Source organism: Canis lupus, chromosome 17, assembly GCF_011100685.1.
Source record: "Canis lupus familiaris isolate Mischka breed German Shepherd chromosome 17, alternate assembly UU_Cfam_GSD_1.0, whole genome shotgun sequence".
In the NCBI taxonomy this organism is placed as follows: Eukaryota; Metazoa; Chordata; class Mammalia; order Carnivora; family Canidae; genus Canis; species Canis lupus.
The window spans coordinates 10,572,478-10,578,014 of NC_049238.1; the positions used below are offsets into that span (position 1 = coordinate 10,572,478).

Sequence of the window (5,537 nt, forward strand, 5' to 3'; positions counted from 1 at the left end):
AAAACTGGATCATATGGGAAGGGAAATAAAAATAAAACAAAACAAAATCTGAGAGGGAGACAAACCATAAGAGACTCTTAATTATACAAAACAAACTGAAGGTTGCTGGAGGGGAGGAGGCAGGGGGTGGGGTAACTGGGTGATGGGCATTAAGAAGGGCATGTGATATAATGAGCACTGAGTAGTATATTAGACTGATAAGTCACTGAACTCTATCTCTGAAACTAGTAATACATTATATGTTGATTAATTGAATTTAAATTTTAAAAAAATTTAAAAAAAGGATTCTCTCTCCCTCTTCACCTGCCCCTCCCATCTATCTCTCTCAAAAAAAAAAAAAAAAAGCTCATAATCCAGTACCACTTCTTTCTCATCTTGTCTCTCCTGCAAACAAAACTTCATCTATATAGATTATTCTTTTTTTAAGATTTTATTTATTTATTCATGAGACACACACACACAGAGGCAGAGACATAGACACAGGGAGAAGCAGGCTCCAAGCAGGAAGCTAGATGTGGGACTCGATCCTGGGACTCGGGGATAACACCCTGAGCCAAAGGCAGACGTTCAACCACTGAGCCACCCAGGCATCCCTATACAGATAATTTAGAACACTGAAATGTAAAATTTTTCTCCTCTTAAAGAATATTCTCAGTATTCCAGCATGGGATATTCATGAGATAAGAAACTATTTCGATTGCCTGAGTTCAAATAATAGCTTTCATACTTACTAGTTAGATGATTTAGGCTTAGTAATGAGATTCTTTTGTTTCCCCATCTGTAAAATAGGATGCTAAAAGTGTTTACCTCATAGAATAGAACTTTATACAGATATACACTTAAAACTGGCTGATGCATAATATGTGCTGTATATTTACTATTATTTTTTATTATTACCATTAATGATGAGATGATGATGTAGTCTAAAAGCCCACAACATGACTGCACAAGACAAGGTACTACATGGTATTTGTTGAGTGAATGAATGGGTTCATGAAAATTCTACCAAGGTAATTTCTACCAAATTAATTTCTGCCAGAAATTTAATTAATTTCTACCAGAGTAATTTCAAACCACAAAGATCTCATAACTGACTACTCACAGAAACAAAGCTAAGCATTTAATAAATCAGGATTCCCGGTATTCAAGATATAAGGTGGTTAGGAGTTATATTCTCCAGACCCTTTATAGAGCAATGAAATAAAAAATGATGTTTGAAGTAAGCTCCTCAAATAATGTCCGCTCTATACAACATCTGAAGATTTCTTCTGATGACCAAACAAAACAGAACTATTATTGCCTTAGCACTGTTAATTAGAAACAAAACCCTTAGAAACCTTTCTTTCTTTGATTTAGTTGTTCCAACTTATGAAATAAAATAAATACACCCACAAAAGAAAAACATTTTACGCACAAAGATGTTCACCATATTATTTATAATAGAAAAAAGATCTCAATTAGCTAAATAGCTAAATACAGCAAGATGAATAATCAAATTGGCAAATATACCATGAAATGAGTATTAGCCAGACTTTTTAAATGTGACATGCTAAGAATGTTGGTCATATTATATAAAGCTCTCTTAGAAGATATTTGTATCAGCATGTAGAAATGATTGCCACATTTCTGGGGAAAGAAAAAAAACTCACATATCTAGAACATGTTTTATTTAACCTAAGATTTATGATAAGGTCTAAAAGTTCTTTAAATAGTCTGAATTTTTTTTGTAAAATTCTGTTTAAATGGCTAGAGTCCAGATTTATAGTAAATACTATGTCTACATCTATGACTTCTCAATCATGTAAGCACTAATGCCTGGGAGCTCCTCTAAGTCCAGGTTGATGTACCACCAGGACATCAGTTATAAACCTATGTATTAAGACAAAATATATCGGATGCCAAACCTGCAGGCATGCCACTCAAAGACTCGTACAGGGTTAGGCAAACTATGGCCCATCAACCAGACCTGGCCCATGACTGTTTTTGTCTGGCCTATAAGCTAAGAATGAATGGCTTTTCATTTTTAAAGCGTTATGCAGGTAGGATAAGGAAGAAAAAGTGATGAGACAGAGACCATACGTGACATGCAATACCTAAATATTTATTTTGACCATTTGCAGAAAAGTTTGTCAACCTCTGCTATTAGAACAATGCCAAGATGCAGCAGGATTTCAACAGACAAACCTCATGTCTGCCCTTTTCTTTTGCACGCAAACTGAAATTTAATAATTTTCCCAAAATGGTTTGAACTTGTTAATTGGGGGATTTGTAAACAGAACTTCAGGAATGACATTAAAGGTTGCTAAACTGTCTGAAATTTAATTTTTCCAACATAAAGTCCACTGAACCTTAGATGGAGAAACAGAAGGGAGATAATAACGAGTATTAATTCTTTACACAAATACGAGTGTTTCTAATGTACAACCAAATTGAATCTTTGGTATAGACCTACGAGAAGCTTCTTCATTAGGTAACACTGTAAAAATGCTGAAAGCTAGTGATTGTATACATTTGAAAAAATCCAGAATGTTATTTAAATTTAAAGAGTGCATCATTCAGACTAATTTATCACTCAGCAAGGGATTTGAGCCTAACAAAATAATACTTGAGAGAACATTGGTGTGATAGTTCAATAGATTGCTATGCATGCCTCTTCACACTAACAAAGCCCATCCTGGTTTTTGGGTCAGTGTTTAGTTTGGCTGAAATATCTTATTTTGATAGGCCTTCACTGATTCACTCAAATTAATGAGGCCTTCCTGTATCTGGCTAATGAAAGGTCTTTGCAAAGCCTATGAGTTCTGCTCCACTTGTCAAATGTGACCAGAAGATTCCTAACAATGTCAAGAGGGAAAAGAACATCATTTGATGGTACAATTTGGAGAGTATTTCAGGAGAAGGCAGTCTAGCTGAGCACCATGGAAATTTTTGAGACTGCCACAGACTCACGGCTTTTCTGGGGTCTTTGCCCATTCATGGGTGAGCCAGCATAAAGACAAGTGTCCCAGAACAAACTCTGTATCTGTGTGAACTTGAGCTAAGCACTTTACTTCGTTGGGCCTCAATTTGCTTAAACATAAATCAAGGGTTGTTGGGGTGGGGTTAAATGATTTATCAATGTCTAAGGACTCAAAGGTCCTTTGCTGCTTAAATTCTGAGATTATCCTAAAATCACATAGGAAAGTAGGAGCAAAACCAGGACCAGAATCCTTTCTCTGGCCCCAGGGCCAGGTCTGAGTGCTACCTACTGTTCACTGCATATCAAGGATTCGCTCTACACATCCAAGCCGTGGTATTTCTCCAAGTCTCTCTCCTACACCAATCCTGGAGAATGTCACACTTGAGTGTACTCCCTGATGGCTCTCCCTACTGTACTCCAGCCCACATCCCTTCTCTGGTTAGACTTTTCCTGAGTTCCTTTATAGTTGTTAAAAATAGAATTGATCATTCATTATTCACTCATATATTCAATCTACTATTTTTGAAATACTAAATAATCAGTAGCATTTAACCAACATCCATTTTTGGCTCAATAGCTATGTTCCAGGCTTCTGAAGACTTGAGATCTGTCCTCAGGTGACCTCAGGATCAACAGAACCCAATTTACTCAGCGTCTGATTCCCTACCCACTTTGCCCCTAGCCAACCAGACCCACTGCACAGATAAAATTCCCCCACCTCACACTGAATTAACATTATATCAAAGTAACTTTATACCAGAATACTGTTCCAAACCTTGGGATTGCTCTCCCCTATGACATCATCCTAGTCCACTCCACATATCCTTGCTGCTTAAAGTCCAATACGCTTTCTTCACATTGTTCTGTACTTCCCTAAACCTCCTTCTTGGGTTCTTTCTGCTGTTTCACTTGAATCTGCATTTTTATAGTGAAACTTACCTACATATGTAATTACTTTGCTATGCATCTCCTCTGATCTAACCACAGTCTGGCTAGCCCCAAGAATTCCACTTCCCCTGTAGTCCCCTCCAACAAAGGACTATAAGATCAGCATCCTTCTTTCACCCACATTGCTCCAGATCTTCCTTCATATTTATGTAGAACTTTCTCCAATTGGAAATCAGGCATCTATGTCCAAACAGATCCTGTGAAATAACAAATAGAGTTTATTTGCATATTAACTGGAGAGTCACACTGGTTATCACAGTTTTACCACAAGCACAGATTAGGGACGCATGGGTAGCTCAGTGGTTGAGCGCCTGCCTTCAACTCAGGCCGTGATCCCAGAGTCCTGAGATTAAGTCCTGCATCAGATTCCCTGTAGGGAACCTGCTTCTCCCTCTGTCTGTCTCTGCCTCTATGTGTGTGTCTCTCATGAAGAAATAATAAAATCTTTTTTAAAATGCACATATAAATGATTGATTTAATATCCTTTTGTTAATACAAATACAGGAATATGAATCATTATATAAATAAAAAAGTTCACTTGGCAAAGCTCTAAAAACAAAGAAATTCATGGGGAAACAACAAAAAGGGCTCCTACTGGTGAAAATCTGGGAACAAGAAACTTCCACTTCAGCATATTTAACTACTCCAAGGCCACCTGAGTGTATAAAGCTCTATCTACCCACCTAGGCAGAATGCTTGAGCATTAGAAGGGCTGCCAAGAAGTTTGGACAGAAGCCAAGCAGGCAGCCAAGCTGAGATTCTAGGCCAGGAAAGATATCAATCAGGTCAAACCCACCTGGCTGGTTTATGACTTCTGGAAACCTCCAAGACTGATGGTCAACATGCAGACCCTCAGATACAACCACCATACCTTTCCTTGCCCAGAAATTTGAGAGTTAGTGAAACTGTAGTACTTATTTTAAGTGCTTATTTACAGATGAAGAATTTGATGCCTAAGGAGGAGAAATGATTTGTTCAATATCACAACATCAGTTTGTAGTAGAGGGGAACTAAAACTCAAGCTGCTTGTTTTATCATCTGTTTCTGTTATGCAATGTGGCGATGGGTAGAACAGGAATTTTAAACACACTACCACAAAAGAAACCAAAATAAATCACTTAATAAATCAGATAATGGTAAATATTATAGAGATACATATATCTATGTATCACATGTAAAAGATATTGGACATATATAATAATAAATACAATTATATGTAAGCAAAATAGTAAACTTACGAAAAAATAACAAAAACCCATTGCAAAGATAATTAAAAATATAGTGAAATAACTGGGTCTGAGATTATCCAGTAAAAGAAAAAAAAATCAGTTTCCTGTTAGTAGGTGCTCATCCTATACAGTGAGTAAACACTAAACTTTCACAACAGAAAATCATCCACATTAAATCCACATGTCCAACTGATTAATCATTGTAATAGAATCCCCTATTTTGCTTTTCTTTTGAAAATCTTTGAAATGCCTAGCTTCTTATTATACCATAGATGTTATAAGAGTTCTTAACCTATAATTCAACTGAGTTAAGTGTATCAAGATGCTGTATCAGGATCTAGAACTTAAGGAAACAGATTAAAAGCAAACAAAAGAGGAGCAACCATCCCTACTCTCGCAGG

At 36.7% G+C, this 5,537-nt stretch overlaps 1 long non-coding RNA gene across 1 annotated transcript in view; it reads right to left on the reverse strand.

Annotated features, from left to right (window-relative positions):
- Positions 1-1,516: 1,516 nt before the first annotated feature.
- LOC111090501 overlaps positions 1,517-5,537 on the reverse strand; it is an 87,766-nt gene continuing 83,745 nt past the window's right edge. The window contains exon 3 of the long non-coding RNA XR_005372116.1: positions 1,517-4,104. This is a non-coding gene — a long non-coding RNA (uncharacterized LOC111090501). The remainder of the gene's footprint in view (positions 4,105-5,537) is intronic.